This window comes from Nicotiana tomentosiformis, chromosome 5 (genome assembly GCF_000390325.3).
Source record: "Nicotiana tomentosiformis chromosome 5, ASM39032v3, whole genome shotgun sequence".
In the NCBI taxonomy this organism is placed as follows: domain Eukaryota; kingdom Viridiplantae; phylum Streptophyta; class Magnoliopsida; order Solanales; family Solanaceae; genus Nicotiana; species Nicotiana tomentosiformis.
The window spans coordinates 65634480-65656860 of record NC_090816.1 but is presented as its reverse complement, the minus strand read 5'-3'; the positions used below and the strand labels follow the sequence as shown (position 1 = coordinate 65656860).

The 22381-nt window shown below is 38.4% G+C and overlaps 1 long non-coding RNA gene across 1 annotated transcript; it reads right to left on the bottom strand.

The window, feature by feature from the left end:
- Window positions 1-836: 836 nt before the first annotated feature.
- LOC104109540 (uncharacterized) lies at window positions 837-20050 on the bottom strand. The gene is made up of 3 exons (XR_689329.3): window positions 19668-20050; window positions 18394-18554; window positions 837-2469 (listed from the first exon to the last, which is right to left on the bottom strand). It is a non-coding gene; the product is annotated as an uncharacterized lncRNA (long non-coding RNA).
- Window positions 20051-22381: the final 2331 nt, after the last annotated feature.

Here is a 22381-nt window from a genome sequence, read left to right as displayed (position 1 = left end):
CCATTAAAGACAAGAGTTGCTCATATTATTCAGCGGAAACAGACTATCATCTCCTGCTACCCAATTACTATCTTAAAGTTGTTTACCTAAAGGCGTTCCAGTTCAATTCTAAATCACGTCATATGCATGCTTTATTCGTCTCATGCCTATGGTTCAGGAGGCTTAGGACCCACTACTTTGATAGTTCTAGACTTCCCGTAGGATGCTCAAAATAATAAAAGTAGGCGCACAATCAAAACAATTAGGACTGCACATAGTTAACAATTAAGGACTCACATTGGCTTCCTCACATAGACATAAAATGCACGCAAAAAAGTTATGAGATCCCGCTAACAGTGCTCCAAATTATTAAGTAGACGGCTATAGGTAGGCAGATTTGAAATCGGAGCATATTGAATGGCACATGACCTATAGGCATGATTTCTATGTGATTGATCGATTCAAGAATGGATGTAGGATCCTGCTGATTTTAATACAAGGTTTTTAAGACCCTATAGTCATGATCTCTAGCGACTCGTGACTGGGGTGTGAGATCATTGAATGTGCATAGTTATTCACCTTTTATCCTATAGACATGATTTCTAAATGGGTGGTAACATCCAATAGGCATGATATCTAGACGATGATATCTGGGCAACAAAGTAATTGAGAACATACAATTGTTTTATTCATCTCTATAGGCATGCTTTTTAGGCAGCAGTATGATGAGAATAGTAGTCGCAGCAGTTTCAATTAACCACATTGAAGTCCTATAGGCATGAGTTCTTAGATGGTCAGATGTCACGACCAAAATTCAACTAGTCGTCATGGCACCTAACCCAACCCGCTAGATAAGCTGATCAACAATAAACCACAATATATTGATAATGATAAAAGTTAAAAATGAAATAACTGAATTTTATACAATTCCCCAACGACTGATAGTACAAATCATGAGCTTCTAAGACTTAGAGTTTACAAAGCTAGTATGAAATAAATACGTTGTTTGTTCAAAACGTACATAAATAGATTTATAAATCTAAAGCTATCAAGAACAAGAGGCAGTTATAACCGGAACGTAGGTAAATCTTCAATGCCAGCTCCAGCCACTCGCAGCAACATCAACTCCAAAATATGAACGCAAGATGCAGAAGTGTAGTATGAGTACAACCGACCCCATGTACTCAATAAGTAATAAACCTAATCTTAGGTTGAAAGAAATGATGAGCTTGGACAACGGTCAGAGTCCAACATCAATAGACAAGAACTACTCGTAATAATATAATAAAAGCAACACAAGTAATAACTCAAAGATATGATGCTCAGCTCGTTCACAATTATGGAAAAATAGGCATGCTTTTCAGGTATAACAGTAAAACCCAAATCTTTCACCGAAACTACAAAAATATGAGTAAATCAGAAAACTGTGATTTAACCCAAAAACTTTCAACAACAGATAAGATATTTCATTCTCAGATAGCATGAGGAAAGTACCTCTCTATGCCTACATGTCAATGTGCATGTAAAATCATGAATGTCACAAAACCGTGTAGCATGAAAAAATACATATTTGTGCCTATATGTCAAGTATGCATGTCAAATGCAATACATCACAGTAATGAACTCATGTACTTGCACTCTCAAAGTACTCAATCTCACTGTATCGCACTCCCACTCATCACGCTCAGTCACTCAGCACACTCAATCACTCAGCATTGTAAGGTACCTGCGATCACTGCTGGTATGTCAGACTCCGTAGGGGCGGATGCTGCCCAAGCGTTAATATAAGTCAATCTGGTCTGTTGCAGCGTGCAACTCGATCCCATAATAATAAAGACTATAAGTCATGTTATGGCGTGTAACCCGATCCATATAATAATATATATAAAGCCAATATGGCCTGCTGTCACGTGCATACCGATCCACAATATCACTCACAACATGGCTCTCAAGCCCCAACTCAATCATCAATCTCTCCAGTCTCTCGGGCTCAAAAATCTCATATCAATCAGCCCAAACAATGATAACATGATGTAACAACAAATGATAACATACACTGAGATATCATATGCAAATGAATGAAGATGACGTAGTATATAATTGCAATTTAAGCAAATAACTCAACAGCATAGATGACCTCAGTGGGTCCCAACAGAATAAGTATGTATCCTAAACATAATTTTTAACATTATTCATAGCTCAATTACTCTAACACGTAGGAATTTCGTGGATAGAAACAAGATTAGATTACTACACAGTACCACAGAACCAATCGAGTCACAATTTGTATTGTGCATGCCCACACGCATGTCACCTAGCATGTGTGTCAACTCAACACCAACCACATAACATGCATTTCAAGGATTCATACCCTCAGCACCAAGTTTAGAAGTGTTACTTACCTCTAACAGGCCATGTCCAATACCGAGCAAGCCATACAATACTCTATAAATGCCATCCCGTGCGTACCGGCCTTCGAACGGCTCGAAACTAGCCAAAAGTAACTCAATAACATCAAATAATGCCAAAGGAAACAAGCACAATCAATAAAGGTTTAATCTTTAATCGAAAGCTCAAAGTCAACAAAATAGTCAACAAACGTAAACACCGGGCCCGCCTTGGATTCCAAATCCAAGCTTACATGATCAAAGCCCGAACCACTACAAGCTCACACGAACCAAAACCGACTCAATCGGAGTCCGATAACTCAACCAATTCACCAAAATATCGCTATTGGGTGTTCATAACCCAAGAGTCCAACCCACACTAAGTGGGTCCCATATTTTCAGAAATACTCTTCCAAAACTCGCCAAATTCGAGTATGTTGTTCTCCTAATATAGGAGAAAAAAACCCCAAAAGGAATCCAGAAATAAACGCCTCTAACTCATTTTCAATTTTTAAAATTTAGGACATAAACCTAGGTCTTGATTTTTTAAATTAGTAGGAAGCGAACCCTAGAGAGATCTCCCTCGGCGATTTTGGCAATTGAGAGGCGATCGCCGACGATAGCCCCTTATGGCCAACTTGGCCGGCGCCCAGCCATCCTCTATGGTTGGTCTGCCTTCCCCAACCAAAACACTATCAAACAATCCTTACACTAACGCTACGAAACCCATAGATTACTCGAATCGTTTGAAACCTAGTTCATTAAATACAGCCATACACGTAAACCCTAGTTCTCAAGTCGTGCTTATTCCTGTTAAGCCAATCCAATTTTTGCACGGAGAATCTATCATCAAGTGGACAGAAGCTGAAGTATATCACATGAAAATTATTGAAGGCATTCAATATGCAGTGGTTGGCAAGTTTTCATACGGTTGGTCGGAATTACAAGAGCTACAAAAACTAATTCCTTCTCAATGTGGAATTAAGGGTGAATATAACGTTGGTTTTCTAAGGGACAGACATGTTCTCATTAGATTGACACTATGGGAAGATTATGTCAAATTAACTTCAAGGGGAGTCTATTACTTGAAAGTAAAATATGGGTTTCAATATCAAATGCGTCCATTAATTTATGATTCAAATTTCAAAGTTAATATGGAAACCCCTATGGCAATGTCATAGATTTCATTACCAAATCTTTTGCCTACTTACTTTGTAAAGGAGTACTTATTTTCATTGGCTTCAATAGTGGGAAAACAATTGCATCTAAATATGGAGACCATCAATAAAACAAGACCAAGCTGTGAGAGGGTAAAGGTACTAGTTGATCTTTTGGCTGACCTACCTAAGGGTGTGCGCATGGACATAGCGAATGAAATCACTGGAGAAACAAGGTCTGAATGTGTAAGGATTCGATATGGTTACATCCCTAAATATTGTATAGAATATAGGTTTCAAGGTCACAATGAAAAGGAATACTGGAGGCTACATCCGGAATTAATGGAAGACAATGGCAACGCAAAGCAATCTGTGTAGGACAATGCGAATGAAACAGGGAGAGAAAAGGGTCCCTTGATAATTCTTACTAGTGAAAAGATTATTGGTAATTCAAAGGAATAATGGAAAGAGTTCAAGGACAAATGAGTGAAGTCTGCTAATAATCATGATGATGCTCATGATAAAATTGAAAAACAAATAGTTCCAGCTGACAAAGGAGTAGGTAAACATGTTCCAACGTCTAATAAATATGCAGATTTAGAGGTGGAAGAAAAGGAAAAAAATGATAGTAATCAGTTGGCTTTGGTGGAGGTTACGACTGATACTCAAAGCCCTAAACCTAATCATAAGAATAATGGGAAGCTGAACCCAGAGGCAAAAGTTTTCAAACCAAATTCATCGGGGAGTAAGGCGGTCAAGGATGGAGGTGAGGTTTCAGTTAAGGGGAACGGGAAATCTGGAACAAGAACAAAAGAAACCAGTGCACAATAGGTTACTAGAACCTTTGGAAGTAACATAGATACCTCTACACAGGTGGCCAAAGAAACGACGGTTCAACCTTTTGATACTGAAGAAGCAAGGAGTACTCCTAATTCTAAAAGGATTGAGGTATTAAATGATAATAATGCCAGTGTTGATAACGAACAAAAAGGGGCGTATCTGAAGCAAGTTGGTACGACTATTCAGTTAAGCCAAGAAATACCTATACAATCTGGTGCTATTGGTAATCCACTGATGGGTAGGCCTTGGAGTCAATAGGTAGAAGAAGAATTAGATGAGGAAGGTGAGCTGCACTCAAAAGATGATCATGAATCTAGAGACCACCTTACTGCTTTGTGTGATAATGAATCAGATGAAGAGGTGCTTTTTGAGGGAGAGGATGAGGAAAATGATGGTGATAAGAATCAAGATGCATGCAACAACAGGGAGTTGAAGGAACTCGAACTGGATCCCAAACCCCCTAACAGGAAGATGATACAATCAGAGGAGAACCCTAACTCGACTGCGACATCAGTTGTCAACCCAGATATGAACCCTAACCCTACTATCCAAACCCTAGAGATAGTCAACCCTAACCTTAGCACTGATGTGCAAGGGAATAAAGCTCCAGTTAACAAGGCCTTGAATGAAAATAAGGAGAAGACTAGCAAGACAGTGATGCCTAAGCCAATGAAAAATCAAATTACAAAACAAACAATTGTAATAGAGGAGGAAGACAAGGTAGAAGGAAAAGGGAAATATATGGACGGGAAATCCTTTACTCAAAATTTCAGGAATGTTGCTCGACAGCGAGACTTGTCTCCAATGCATTTGGAGAAGGAAAAGTCGGCTGGAAAGGGTAAAAGAAGCAGCAAAAGGAATGTCTAGTTTTCCTAACACTGGAGTTCTAACTAGAAGAACACTTTCTAAATCCTCCAATTAATTATGAATTCCATAATCTGGAACATCCGGTCTGTGAAGACAAATAAGACATTTGAACGACTTATTACTATGAATCAACAACACCATTTCATATTTGTGGGGTTGATGGAACCAATGCAACAAGCTAGGAAGTTGAAAAAATATAGAAGAAGAATTGAATTTGCCCAAGCCTTTGCGAATGTTACTAACAATATATGGGCCATTGTAGATGATGGATATGATATTAATGTCCTAGTGGATATCGAAAAATAACTTACTCTAAAGCTTGTTGCTTATGCCAAATGTGATACGACTGAAAGGATAGAACTATGGGACACATTATATGAATTGGCTTCGAATATGACCATCCCATGGATTGTTGGAGGAGATTTTAATGTAGTATGGGATGAGGAGGAGAAATATGGAGGTCTTCCTGTGTCACTAAATGAAGAGACGATTTTAGACATTGCATCACTTCTTGAAATTTGCATGATCCTGGCTTCAAAGGCAATATATTTACTTTGTTGAATGATAGAGCTGAAGAAGATTACATCTTTAAAAGGCTTGATAAGGTTCTGTCCAACTTCGAGTTTCAACAAGTGTTTTCAGGGATTCAAATCACTCATTTATCCAAAATTGGCTCTGATTATAGCCCCTTGTTAATCACCTGTGATCCACAGTTCAATCATATCAAGAAGTAGTTTAAATTCCTTAACTTTTGGACAGATCACAATTCATTCCAAGATGTTATGCGAGAAAATTAGCAAGTGGATTTATGTGCAAATCCTTTTATTATCTTTAACCGCAAGTTAAAGAAACTGAAGAGAGCTCTTTCAGCATGGAGTAAAGCTACATATGGAGATATGTTTCATAAAATTGATAGCTTAAAAGAGGTGGTGATAGTGCATGAGTCTCAGTTTGAATTACATCCAACACAACTCAACAGAAAAAGACTACACAAAGTCCATGCAAAGTTAATTCGATACTTGTCACTGGAAGAGGAGTCCTAGAAGAAAGAATCAGGCATGGAATGGCTTAAAGATGGGGATCGAAATACTATACTATTTCATGCTCAAGTAAAGGGGAGGAGAAGGATATTACAAATAAGGAGGATCCAAAAGAGTGAAGGCAACTAGATTGAAGAAGATGAGCCATTAGCAAAAGAAGCAATCAGTTTCTTTCAAGCACAGTTTAAAGAAAATGTTCTCCCTACTGCTTTTGGAATCATAGATCATGTCTCTAACATGGTTACTATGAAGCAAAATCAAGATCTAATAAGGAAACCTACAAAAGAGGAAGTCAAATATGTTATTTTTGGCCTAAATAGAGAAAGTACTGGAGGTGCAGATGGATTCACTAGTAAGTTCTTTCATTGTTATTGGGAGATCATAGGTAATTATGAATCACTATACAAGTCTGGAAGTTGCAAACAAGTTGAAAAGAATTACAGGAATGGGCAGGTATGAATTTCCTTTCACTTATTTAGGATGCCCCATTTTCTATGTAAGAAGAAGGCTAGATTACTATCATGGACTGATCAACAAAGTTGTTGATAAATTGCAATCATGAAAAGGAAAACTACTCTCTATTGTTGGCTGGACAGTCTTGATAAAACAAGTTCTTCAGAGTATGCCAATACACTTACTATCAGCTGTCAATCCTCCGCCAATTGTTATTAACAAGATTCATAAATTGTTTGCTATATTCTTTTGGAGCAATTCAGTTGGAGGAAAGGGCATACATTGGAGCCCACCATATAAAGAAAGAGATATTGGGTTTAGATCATGACATGATGTCTCCAAAGCTTTATTTTACAAACTTTGGTGGAACTTTAGAACCATACCTATATTATGGAGTTCGTTTATGAGCCAAAAGTATTGTAACAAGATGAATGCTATGGTTGTTCCATGGAGAAATGGATCTCATGTTTGGATGAGGAAAATGATGGTGATAAGAATCAAGATGTATGCAACAACATGGAGTTAAAGGCACTCGAACTTGATCCCAAACCCCCTAACAGGAAGATGATACAATCAGAGGAGTACCCTAAACCTACTGCGACATCAGTTGTCAACCCAGATATGAACCCTAACCCTACTGTCCAAACCCTAGAGATAGTCAACCCTAACCTTAGCACTGATGTGCAAGGGAACAAAGCTCTAGTTAACAAGACTTTGAATGAAAATAAGGAGAAGACAAGCAAGACAGTGGTGCCTAAGCCAATGAAGATTCAAATTACAAAACAAACAGTTGTACTAGAGGAGGAAGACAAGATAGAAGGAAAAAGGAATGATATGGACGAGGAATCCTTTACTCAAAATTTCAGGAATATTGCTCGATAGGGAGACTTTTCTCCAAGGCATTTGGAGAAGGAAAAGTCAACAGAAAAGGGTAAAAGAAGCAGCAAAAGGAATGTCTAGTTTTCCTAACACTGGAGTTCTAACTAGAAGGACACTTTCTAAATCCTCCAATTAATTATGAATGCCATAATCTGGAACATCCGGTCTGTGAAGACAAATAAGACATTTGAACGACTTATTACTATGCATCAACAACACCATTTCATATTTGTGGGGTTGATAGAACCAATGCAACAAGCTAGGAAGTTAGAAAGATATAGAAGAAGAATTGAATTTGCCCAAGCCTTTGTGAATGTTACTGACAATATATGGGCTATTGTAGATGATGGATATGATATTAATATCCTAGTAGATATCGAACAACAACTTACTCTAAATCTTGTTGCTTATGCCAAATGTGATGCTACTGAAAGGATAGAACTATGGGATACGCTATATGATTTGGCTTCGAATATGATCATACCATGGATTGTTCGAGGAGATTTTAATGTAATATGGGATGAAGAGGAGAAATATGGAGGTCTTCCTGTGTCACTAAATGAAGTAGACGATTTTAGACATTGCATCACTTCTTGAAATTTGCATGATCCTAGCTTCAAAGTAAGTATATTTACTTTGTGGAATGGTAGAGCTGAAGAAGATTGCATCTTTAAAAGGCTTGATAGGGTTCTGTCCAACTTCGAGTTTCAACGAGTGTTTTCAGGGTTTGAAATCAATCATTTATCGAAAATTGGCTCTGATTATAGTCCTTTGTTAATCACCTGTGATCCACAGTTCAATCATATCAAGAAGCAGTTTAAATTCCTTAACTTTTGGACAGATCACAGTTCATTCCAAGATGTTATGCGAAAAAATTGGCAAGTGGATTTCTGTGCAAATCCTTTTATTATCTTCAACCACAAGTTGAAGAAACTGAAAAGAGCTCTTTCAGCATGGAGTAAAGCAGCAACATATGGGGATATTTTTCATAAAATTGCTAGCTTACAAGAGGTGGTATTGGTGCGTGAGTCTCAGTTTGAATTACATCCAACACAACTCAACAGAGAAAGACTACACAAAGTCCATGCAAAGTTAATTTGATACTTGTCACTGGAGAAGGAGTTCTGGAAGAAAAAATCAGTCATGGCATGGCTTAAAGATGGGGATCAAAATACCATACTATTTCATGCTCAAGTAAAGGGGAGGAGAAGGATATTACAAATAAGGAGGATCTAAAAAGGTGAAGGCAACTGGATTGAAGGAGATGAGCCATTAGTAGAAGAAGCAATCAGTTTCTTTCAAGCACAGTTTATAGAAAATGTTGTCCCTACTGCTTTTGGAATCATAGATCATGTCTCTAACATAGTTACTATGAAGTAAAATCAAGATCTGATAAGGCAACCTACAAAAGAGGAAGTCAAATCTGTTGTTTTTTGGCCTAAATAGAGAAAGTGCTGGAGGTGCAGATGGATTCTCTGGTAAGTTCTTTCATTGTTATTGGGAGATCATAGGTAATTATGTTTATATATGAATCACTCTACAAGTCTGGAAGATGCAAAGAATTACGGGAATAAGCAAGCATGAATTTCCTTTCACTTATTTAGGATGTACCCATTTTCTATGCAAGAAGAATGCTAGATTACTATCATGGACTTATCAACAAAGTTTTTGATAAATTGCAATCATGAAAAGGAAAACTACTCTCTATTGTTAGCCGGGCAGTCTTGATAAAACATGTTTTTCAGAATATGCCAATACACTTACTATCAGCTGTCAATCCTCCGCCAGTTGTTATTAACAAGATTCATAAATTGTTTGCTATATTCTTTTGGAGCAATTCAGTTGTAGGAAAGGGCATACATTGGGCCTCTTGGGACAAGCTTTGCCCGCCATATAAAGAAGGAGGTATTGGGTTTAGATCATTACATGATGTCTCCAAAACTTTATTTTGCAAACTTTGGTGGAACTTTAGAACCATACCTACATTATGGAGTTCGTTCATGAGCCAAAAGTATTGTAAGAAGATGAATGCTATGGTTGTGCCATGGAGAAATGGATCTCATGTTTGGAGAAAAATACTTGAATGTAGAGAGGAGATTAAACATCAAATAATATGGAATCCAAGAATGGGCTCTTCTTTATTTTGGTTCGAAAATTAGACATGCTTGGGAGCTTTATATTTTATTACTCCTCCTGAATTCTTTTGCGATAAATCCATAAATAATGTATATGATCTTATGTTGGACAATGCATGGGATGAAAATAATTTACTAGAGATTCTTCCACAAGATTTGGCTAAACATATTATAGAGAATATCAATCTTCCAAGAGCACATAATGAGCTTGATAGTCCATACTGGATGCTGGAACCTAGGGTCAATTTTATTGTGAAATCTACCTGGGAATATACAAGGAGGAGAAGGGATAATATCGACGCATACAAAAATATGTGGGTGAAAGGATCGCCTTTTTATATTGCTTTTTCCATGTGAAAAATATGGAAAGGCAAGCTTCCATTAGATGACTACTTTAGGAGGTTAGGTTATTTCATGCTATCTAGGTATTGGTGCTGCCTTAATCCGAAAGAAGAAACTTTGGCCCATATGTTTTACAAATCTTATGAAGCTCGATTGTACTGCACAACAACAACAACAACCCAGTAAAATTCCACTAGTGGGGTCTGGGGAGGATAGTATGTACGCAGACCTTATCCCTACCCCGAAGAGGTAGAGAGGCTATTTTTGAAAGACCATCGGCTCAAGAGAACAAAAAGACAAAAAGACAAAAAGATAAAAGGAGACAATATCAGTATCACCACAAAAATCATAGGAAAAATAGGAACAACATGGAATCCAGAAGAAAGATGCAAAGCAAAAGCGATAGCTAGTAAATAGGTCTGGCACTGAAAAGCGAAATAGTAAGACACGACATTGCCACTAGCTAGCTTAGATAAAAACCCTGCCAGACTAGTCTCACAACGGTACGAAGTAAGGCAAGACTCAACTACCTCCTAACCTACAACCCTAATACTCGACCTCCACATCTTCCTATCAAGTGTCATGTCCTCAAAAATCTGAAGCTTCTCCATGTCCTGCCTGATCACCTCTTCCCAATACTTCTTCGGCCGCCCTCTACCTCTTCTCGTGCCCTCCACAACCAGCCGCTCACACCTCCTTACTGGGGCATCTCGGCTCCTCCTCTGTACATTCCTGAACCATCTGAGCCTCACTTCCCGCATCTTGTCATCAATGGGAGCCACGCTCACCTTCTCCCGAATATCATCATTCCTAATCTTATCCATCCTAGTGTGCCCACACATCCACCTCAACATCATCATTTCTGCTAGTTTCATCTTCTGGATATGTGAGTTCTTAACAGGCCAACACTCAGCCTCGTACATCATGGCCGGTCTAACCACCGCTTTATAGAACTTACCTTTGAGTATCGGTGGAACTCTCTTGTCCATAGGACTCCAGATGCTAACCTCCACATCATCCATCCTACCCCAATATGGTGTGTGACATCCTCGTCGATCTCCCCTCCCCCATGGATAACCGACCCAAGGTACTTAAAGGTGCCTCTACTTAGGATGACATGTGAGTCAAGCCTCACATCCAAGCCACTTCCCCCGGCTCAGTGCTGAATTTACACTCCAGGTATTCCGTCTTCGTCCTGCTCAGCTTGAAACCCTTAGACTCAAGAGCCTGTCTCCAAACCTCCAGCCTCTTGTTAACACCGGCTCGCGACTCATCAATCAGAACTATGTCATCGGTGAATAGCATGCACCATGGCACATCCCCTTGAATATGGTGTGTTAACGCGTCCATCACCCGGGAGAATAAGAACAGACTAAGCGGAGAACCTTGGTGTAACACCAAAACAACCGAAAAATGCTCAGAGTCGCCTCCTACTGTCCTTACCCGAGTCTTAGCCCCATCATACATGTTCTTAATCTCCATAATGTAAGGAACCGACACATCTTTTGCCTCCAAGCATCTCCAGAGAACTTCTCTTGGAACCTTGTCGTATGCTTTTTCTAGGTCAATAAAGACCATGTGTAGGTCCTTCTTCCTATCTCTGTACTGTTCCACCAACCGCCTAACAATGTGTATAGCTTCTGTAGTAGAACGACCCAGCATGAACCCGAACTGGTTGTCGGATACAGACACCCACATCCTCACCCTCGCTTCAACCACCCTCTCCCATACTTTCATGGTATGACTCAGTAATTTGATTCCCCTATAATTGTTATAACTTTGGATATCACCTTTGTTCTTATACAATGGAACCACCGTACTCCACCTCCACTCATCTGGCATCCTCTTCACCTTAAACATAACATTGAACAACCAAGTCAACCATTCTAAACCTTGTCTCCCCACACACTTCCAAAATTCCACCGGAATCTCGTCATGCCCTATCGCTCTGCCCCTACTCATCTTACTCATAACTCTCACGACCTCCTCAACCTTGATGTGCCTGCAGTACCCAAAGACACGGTGACTCTCAGAATGCTCCAATTCACCTAGCATGATATCCCGATCCCCTTCTTCATTCAGAAGTTTATGAAAGTAAGTTTGCAATCTCTTCTTAATCTTGTAATCTTCCATCAATACTTTACCATCATCATCCTTGATGCATCTCACTTGGTCCAAATATCGATCCTTCCTCTCTCTTAACTTGGCCAGCCGAATAGCTTCTTCTCCCCGCCTTTTTGCCCCAGTTCCTCGTACATATGACCATAAGCTAAAGTCTTAGTCTCCGTGACTGCTAAGTTAGCTTCCTTTTTAGCTACCTTATACCTCTCCATGCACGCACGTCTCTCCTCCTCACATATGCTCCCCACTAACTTCAGGTACGCCACCTTTTTCTCTTCCACTTTACCTTGGACCACTTCATTCCACCACCCGTCTACTTTGAGCCCGCCAACGACGTCCGTAGAGACCCCTAACACCTTCTCATAGCCTCCTTTATACAGTTTGCTATCATTGACTTCATAGTGCTCGCATCACCACTGCTCCTCCAAGCTCCCATAGCCGACAACCGCCCCTCCAACTCTAGGGCTTTATCCTTAGTTAAGGCTCCCCACCTGATTCTCGGTCTTCCTCGAGCAGACCTTTTCCTCCTCTTTAATATAATACCAACATCCATCACCAAGAGCCCATGTTACGTCGCGAGTATCTCACCTAGAATCACCTTGCAATCCCTGCACAACCCTCTGTCACACCTCCTCAGGAAGGTAACCAAATTCTCTCCCCTCTTCATAAAGATAAAGTTGGCAATCACCAACCCAAAAACCTTAGCGAAGTCCAACAACGAGGTACCTTCTCTGTTCCTCTCCCAGAAACCGAAGCCTCCATGCACCTCGCCATAACCACCTGCGGTCGACTAAATATGACCATTGAAATCCCCTCTTATGAATAGCTTCTCAGCATGCAGAACCTGGCGCACAATCTCATCTAACCCCTCCCAGAAACGTCGTTTAACCTCCTCATCTAGGCCCGCATGCGGCGCATAAGCGCTAACGACGTGTAGAGTGCACTCTTCAACTACCAACTTAATAATCATCAATCTATCATTCACTCATCTAACCTCAATCACAAACTCTCTAAGTTCCCTATCCACCAAGATACCCACTCCATTCTTACCCTTCTGAACTCCTGAGTACCAGAGTTTATACCCGTCCGCGTCCCTTTCCCTCGACCCTACCCACCTTGTCTCCTGGGCACATGCTATATTTACCTTCCTCTTCTAGAGGATCTTCGCCAACTCTATAGACTTACCAGTCAATGTACCTACATTCCATGACCCAATTCTCAACCAGTGGACACCCATGTTCTAGTTTTCTTCTAACTGTATTTGTTCCTATTAAGTTCAAATCTGTTTCAGTGAAAAGTTATTTTGTAATTGATGGACCATCTATTTATCAACAGTGAGAATATGTCAATTCTGCACATTTTAACTGCTTAAGATATTACACCCCATATTTTCATACGTGAAAGTATGCCATAAGTAAATTGATGAAAGCTCGGGAACGAGATATTACATCCCGCATTTTTGTACGTTAAAATTTCATCGTAAGTTAATCGACGTGAATTTGATAATGAGGTTATTTTAAAATTATAAGCATTATGCTATTTCAAACACGTGATGAATAAATTCATGAAGGATAAAGGGTAAGCAAATCGAAGAAAATGAATTTCGTCGAAGTTTGACATTTTGGGATAAAATACGGCCAGAGCTAAAATACCCGATATTTATGGACTAATACCATACAAGGTACCACATGGCCATGATAGTGAGGTGTATAAAGTGTATTAAAAGTGAGTAGTATTTTAAGTAATTTAACATAATTCTTAATTATATGAATAATTGGTTAATTATTGATTTAGTGGGAGATTAACCATGTAATTAAGGAATTAAGTGGATAGTTGTTGAATAAGCCTAAAGGGCTCAATGTGGCAGCAAATCAAATTTGGGAGATAAATGACTCTTTGGTTTGCAAACTATATGGCATAATTAGAACAATGGTTGGCAAAGTCATCCACATAAAGTGGGGCCCACATCATTAAGATTTTGTAAGTAAGATGGGTAAGTAAGACTTTGTAAGTAAGATGGTAGGTAACGTGAGTAATTCATATATGTATCTGCATATATCATGTAAGCACGGAAGACCTTCAACCAATTCCTACAAGGATTCTAACGTTAGCAACCTCAATCCAACGAGATTTCTTAGCACCTTAGCAACGTGAGACTTTGCGATTCTAAGGGAGTACGGTGCAATCTTTCTCAAGAATATCATGCGAATTTTCCCTACTCCAAGTATGTTAAGGCTATCCCTTCTTTCTTTTGGCATGATCCAAATGATACAAATGAAACGAGCAAAATACGCAACTTTCATAAATAACTCTATTCATAGAAATACTAGGGGTGTCTATATTCTTGATTCCCCGTGTGTCTTATTATTCTATCATCTGTTCATGGGTCTTAGAAAATACTTAAGTTGATAAATTTATTTTATGACATTAATCAAAGGTATAATGGTCCTATGAGGTTCCGAGAGATTTTATTGACGTATTTCATATGCATTTCATTCATTTATACATGTACATTGACCCATGACTAGATGGAGTTATATACACGTATATATGTATATTATATGTATATGGGATATGGGAAAAGGTTACGGCGTTATATACGTACCACCACTGATCAGTTGGTATACGTTGATGATTTTGCCCACAGTGGCCGAGATGATATGATGGGATGCCCTGAGAGGCTTGATGATGTTATGAACACATATACCTATGCATGGTATGACATTTATACACATATGCTTGACATTATAAAAAATGAAATGATTCACAGAGCTATGCAGACGTACATGTCGAGTCTCTTACTCCATGTTTCTCTCATGTCTATTATTTACTGATTTTCATTCTTTACATACTCGGTACATTATTTGTACTGACGTCCCTTTTGTTTGGGAATGCTGCCTTTCATGCCCGCAGGTCTCGATAGATAGGTCGAGAGCCCTCTAAGTAGGCTATCAACTCAGCAAAAGATATTGGTGCGCTCCATTTGCTCCGGAGTTGCTTGTTTGGCCAGTATGATTTAGACATGTATTGTTTGGTACGATGGGTCTCTGTCCCCACCTTTATGACAATTATGTATTCTTAGAGGCTTGTAGACAGATGTCATGTACGTAAAAGATTGTATGGCCTTGTCAGCCTATGTTCAGTGTACGAGTGGTTATTTTGGTCTTATAGGCCCGTATGTCTTATGTATAAGTTGGTATTACATGTTGTATTCTACTTATCTCACAGAAGCCTTTCTGGCTCAGTTATCTATGATAGTATGATATGAAAAGATATGTTATGTTGGTACTCAGTCGAGTAAGGTACCGGGTGCCCATCGCGGCCCATCGGTTTGGGTCATGACAAAAGTGGTATCAGAGCAGTTCTGTCCTAGGGAGTCTACAAGCGTGTCTAGTAGAGTCTTGTTTATGGGTGTGTTGTGCACCACACTTATAAGCAGGAGGCTACAGGGTATTTAGGACTGTCACTCTTTCTTCTTACTCTAGATCTTGTGGTAGAGCTCAGTTGTAAGAACTCAATTTCCTAAACTCTATCCTATTTATAATACGACGACACCTATATCCAGAAAGGCAGTTGGTAAGAGACTGAATGTGGCTATAGAAAAGTTGATTCAGAGGAACTCGATTTTGCATGATGCTTATGATGGATAAATGTAAGGTCTTCAGCAGATCATGCGTATGCTAAAACGTGTAAACCTTTCGATAAGGAACCTTAAGGCAGGAATATCTATCCACCCCTATGGTGAAAGGCAATGAGAGATTCAGAAGATAGATACAAGTTTCAACAAGTAAAACAAGTAAGATGAAGATGGGTACGAGGCGCCCAGCTAATGAAGATTATTAGTATTTACAATTCAGGCAGAGGAATATAAGCCTTTTGAGTTACCTGCAACAATAATAGAGGTATGCATAATTGGCCACACCCATCTCAGTTATACCCTATTGGGGGATAACAGGTGTAGTTTAAGAAAAGGACGGGATATCAGGATCCGGCTGGGGTTAGAGTAATCCAAAATGGTTAATGGATTGTTTGTGTTAGTTGACATTTCCGAAGGATATTACAAAGGTGCTAATGGATCTCTTTGTGAGATACCAAGATGGTGCATTCTAAAATAGTACAACTAGATATGAGTACTACAAAGATAAGTACTGGAATCCTGGAAAGGATAAATATTACCTTAGTGTGGCTCCCGTCCCTAGTAGGGAAAGGATGTTAGGCAACCCAAGGAGCCAGTAGATGGAGCAAGGGGAGCTAAAAGCAAAAGAATTTCTTGTTCGAGTTTTCAGAATAAAGTGATAGACATAAATGTTAGGGGGAAATAATAAGAGAGTTAATGAAGCATTATGAGTAAGATGTGATACATGGATGACAACGGTAGATCAAAAAGATGACTGTATTACAGAGTCTATAGTCAAGTGAAGGAAAGGATGAGAGGTGACAGGCTTTGAGACAACAAAAGAGAGTAGGCCATAAAGTCATATCCTCGTTTCGAGAAATAAGTCCGTGACTCCAACGCGACTACCAGAAGGAAAAGTTAGACCCAGAGTAACAGAAATCAGTATGGACTGGTGAATAAGATAAACTAAACATGAATTAAGGACTGAGTGATTTGATAATAATCGGCATCATAGGAAATTCAGGGATTACATTCGGCAATAATAGAATGGACGGCATAAGAATAACCCTTAAAAGGTAATTCAGGAAGACGCTTCCTTAAAGCAAGCAATGTGAGCAAAGTTAAGTGTAAGGGACTGTGTGTGCCAGTTACACTAAGTGTCACCCTCGCGAGTAAGGAAATTTGTTATCCTTGGTACAGAAGGATTATCACGAGGCGAGTAAGGGCCATCGATGATGTGAACAAATGTCAAATATGAAGAGGTAAAACATCTATACGTAAATCATCGTAGCACTAAATCTTAGTGCTCCCCTAAAGAGGGAATATGGTGTGATATGGCATTAAGTCAGAATTAAGTGGTTCTAGTAACTATGAAATGGTAAAGGAAGAATGCGACAAAAAAATGAGAAAGGGATGAGATTGCACTCATTCAAATCCTACAGATATGCTATGATTCTAGAACACTATGCAAGCACAGCATCAAGGAGAGGAAGTAAGGGTTCCTACCCGAGATGTTATTAATAGATAAGGAACTAGTGCGAGATATAAGTTAAGACAAAGGAAATAACCCAAGAAATATTACGCAGAATATTTATATGAGAATGGGCCAACGAGTAGTTAGTAGTTGATTTAGAAAGAGCCTAGTTATGGCTAAACAAGAGGACACAGACAAATCAACAGATTGGTTAAGATGAACATAGTGAACCCCAACATAGGGAATTCGGTCTCGCAGATACGACATCGTGACCCTTGGGAAATATTCAGACAAGAGTTGGGGTAGTTAAAGGGTCCGTATGAATGTTATGGAAATAAAAAATAGTCTCACTGGGAAGACAGTCAAAACTTCAGTTCAGGAGCAACCCTACAAGCACGAGTGTGTGAAAATAAGTAACTACGGATTATTATAGGCGAGGAAGAACATCAAAAATTCCGTCAAGTATACAATGTAATAAGCTCGCAGCTTTACAAGAGTAACAAGGTCCTCCCTAAGTACAACAACGAAAGACTAGCTGATGAAATAAGGAAGAAAGCTTCAACCTAAGCATCGTAACTTGAAGAAGAAATGCTCTTGTAATAGCAGTCTCACTACAACATTGTATGCACTCCATAAGAAAGTGGCACCTTTCGGAACTAATGAGCATGAAATGAAACCAAAAGTAATACTTGAGATCGTATGAGTTGCACGAAAATTCCGACATACGTGAGAACTAAGATAAGCTAAGTACGCACGCAACAAGCGGTAGAACGACCATAAGAAGTAATAGTTTACGTTTAAAGAAAGCTGAGAAGGAACAAAAGGAATTATTAGATCAATGATCCAAAGTTAACTCCACTTAGAGTTCGGAATATTATCTATGCAGCATATATGTTGACAATCATACAGCCGTAGAAGACCAAATAGTCAACTAGCTCTTCAAGAAATGATTTTTTCTTAGTGATTTTGAGCATTTATCTATTAATTAAATCAAAAGAAGTACTGACCCTTAAGTAGAAACTAAATATTACTAATTCCACAAAACAAACGGACAATGAGAGAGACATAGAATTGGAAAACCCAAGGAGATAGCAGTATAGTACCTTCGAGATAGTCTTGAATCCAAAACGATGCAAATAGCCAGCAGGTAACCTCTGCAAAATATCCTTAGCTGCAGATTCTTGCACTATTGGTTGTGCCTGTTTGCGATCCAAAAGCCTTAGCACAAATTCTACAGCTTATGTTTCCACTGCGGTTTATGAGGCTATACACAAAAATAAAATAAAAATTGCAAGTTGGAACCAAGACTTTCAATTTACCATACTTTCGTGGAAATTGGGTTACTAATCTTCAGAAAAGAGTTACCAAGTCACAAAGCAATATTAAATTTGTTTAGAAAGTTAAAAGTCTGAATAATTGGATAGTATCCAAACCCAAGTTTATTTGGAACTAATCCAATCCAACTCTTAGCAGTACCCCTAGAACTAAACAAGTGGAGTATTAGTTTTATGTCTGATGTTAAAAAAATAATCCTACCAACGGATAAAAAGGACTATTTCAAGCCTCCATGTTTAAATCTAAGAAAAATAAAGTTAGAACCATTACACATTACCCCACTAGATAAAAATGCCTCATATTTTCTATTTGTCATATACTCATAATAAGTGTTAAATTTTCGATCTTGCTAAGTTTAAAAAAGCATCAAAGCAAACTTCAATTTTGATAAATCTTTAAACCTTCAGTAGTATATGCGATATGCAATTCTAATTTCTATTTCTAGATGACTAATGATATATTTCATTTCCAACAAAGAAACTGCTCTTTTGGTTTTTTTTTCCAATGAAGATATGATATAGGCACAAATTAGATAACTCAAAGGTTAAAAATAGTATAACTCTCCAATGAACTATAATTGATGATGTCTTATTTCGTCAACCATGAATGAAACAAATCACTCAGAATTTAAGGTCACTAAAGCTAAATATTCATCAATATCTCTTCTTCCTAATAGATTAACGTATAAAGAGAACAGAGAATCTAGATTGAATTAAGGCTTACATATGAATATTTCAAAATCGAGATACATTCAAGCAAAAACTAGAATTTGAGTAACTATTGCTAATGGGTCGGCATTTCGTCGAACAGTAGATGTGCATGGCATATAGAGTAAGCATAATTTTAGCATACAACCAAGCAAACAACTCACTCATAGAAAAATTAGGTATTCAAAATTATTTTATCCACGTAAAAAATTTGATACACAGTAGGCAGAGATAACCCAGTAAGTCTACTCACTACTTAGATGAAATAAAATTGAACAAACTAAAACCCCCAAAACTCCCAAAAGAAAACTGCAGTAAATATAAAAATGGCTAACCCGAAAGGAACTAATGGTGAAATGGGTTTGGCTTTGCTCGATAATAGACCTAGTTATGGAAGGAACAATAAATTTCTTGGGAGCTCAGATCGGCATCTTTCACCGGCAAAATAGGACCTAACTGTAGAAGAAAAAGGCATGTTCTTCAGAAGTCTAGATCTATCACTTCCATAAGCAAAATAGACCTCCACACGGTTGCTTCAAAATGATGAATTCTTCTTTAGAAATGTTATATCAATGTGTTGTGTTTTAGATTTAACTATCGATTTAGACTAATTAGCAACAGAAGGTCTCAGAGAACTACTTTATCTCTCTTGGGGCTTAGAAATGTTAGCAATTAGAAAGAAAAAAGAACTCAAACAAAAGGTTAGGGTTCAGAAAAAAATAAAAGGGGGAAAATAAGGAGAAAATCTGAACCGTCCCAATAAATTTTATTTTTTATAACCGTCCCCACAGATAGACCTATTGCGACAGTTTTGAAAATCGTAGAAATAAAAAAGATTATTGGAACTGTTCTAACACTACAGCAACGGTCTATTATGAAATAGGATCCATATCCTACTGCAACGGTTATAATCGTTGCAGTAGACCATCTATAGCAACTGTTATATTAACCGTTGCCAACAACTTGTTCCAATAGGCCCAATTTCTAGTAGTGCCTCTTTGGATGATATTATGGGTGCGTTGAAGATATCAGGGAGGAAACGCAATCTACACACATCAAATAGGGTACCGAAGGAAGGTATAATTTCTTGGCTGGTACATATACATGCAAGGATTGCATATGAAATATTAAGGACAAGACATAGGAACAACCGGGATGAATGCAGATGGACACCTCGATATGTCCCAATAGAGGGTGATCTGGAGATACTCTCTTATAAGGAATGGCTCAAGAGGATTAAAGATGAAGGTTCGAAGGGATTCAGGCTAGGAACGATTGCATAGAGAAAGCAGTACACAACACAGAAGCCTAAGGCTATAAAGCTACTGGATGATGTATTGCAAAAGATTCAGCAAAGTTCAGCACTCAATGTTTTCAAATTATATTACCTACTTAGATATGTTGCCACGATACAGTTTTTGTAGCCCAAAATGTAATGCCATTACTGGGTTTCACTTACTCAACGATGGTAATAGGGGCAACGATAGTCAGATGTTCTATTCCTTTGATATTTGTAAAACATCATGTTACTTATTTTTCATTTTATATATATATAAAAACTAGCCCTAGGCACCTTGCTTAGAGGATTTGCAAGGTTAAGGTTTAGAAAGGGAAATACTTAGGTTATGGTTTAGACCTTACCCCATGGAAGAATCTTGAAATACATCCTTGAATTTTTTCAATCCCAAACTTTCAATATGAGAAAAACACAAACAACATTAATAGCCAAAAACGCCCAGCTATTCTGCCTCGTTTCTTATGCCAAACTATCCTGAATCTCACTTTTGATGCCTCCAATGGATTCCTTGTGGAATTCTATTCAATTTAGGTTTTAGAATCACTCCATTTGACCTTATAATAAAGGAGATAGGTTGGTTTCAATATTTGAAAATAGTGTAGATTTTAAATACGAATTCAGTGGTATTTTCGTAATTAATCTGAAAAATTGGACAACCCAATTCATAGTAAAATGACCATAAAATTTCTCATATGATGTTGAAATTTGATGATTTCAGTTGTTGTAGTCCCAAAATTATGATACAAATATAATAGTTTAGTCGAAACACGAATCAAAGATCGTTTTCTCAATATGGTAACCTTTATGCTCAAATCGACGTCGAAACCGAAAACAATCACCAAACCTATCCAAAGCTTATCGTAATTTAACCAAACTTTGTGGACATGTCCAAAATCATCATACAAATTTATTCAAATAATTAAAACCCGATTCCGAGTTCGTTTGCCCCAACTTAAATCTTCTAAAACGAGAAACATTCTTCCAAATTAACCTCGAACCACCTGAAAACCAAAACTGATGATTTACACAGTTCATAAAAATATCATATGAAGCTACTCAAGACTTCAAACAGCTGAACGAAATGCAAGTGCTCAAAACGACAAGTTGGATTGTTACATTCTCCCCCACTTAAATATATGTTCGTCCTTGGACGTGCCAAGAGTCATTCCAAAGACATCGATTCACTGTGTAAGTGTAAGGCACCGTAAGAATTTTGCCTAAAACTCAAGGTTTGTGGTGCTGAGGTAGGCTAATGTGTTAGTATGGTTGTAGATAAACTTATGCTCCTCTTGGTAATATAATGCTTAAGACGTTATTGTCGATGTTGCTTTCATGTTGTGATACATCAGTGTGTTATGGTTATGTTGTTAGAACTAGTTTTTGGGGTTCTCTGTCAGGTGGATAGGCCCAATTACAGGGGAAACTCTACCAAAAATTCTGGAAATTTTTAGAGTTAGCCAAAAGTTGGGGGGGGCTTGAGGTGTGTGAAGGAAGAGGTGAATTATATTAGGTGTTTTTAGGTTAACTTTACTCCTAATTCAAGGACTAATGATCCTAAGCGGGGGAGGATGTAAGGCCCTGTAAGAATTTTTCCTAGAACTCGAGGTTTGCGGTGCCGAGGTAGGCTAATGTGTTAGAAGGTTGTAAAGCTCGCCGTGTTACGAACTTTTTGGGTTGTGCAATGTGTTGGGGAGTTGGAAGAATAATATTTGCAGTGCATGTCATTTCTATGGTCTATTATGCGGCTGCAGA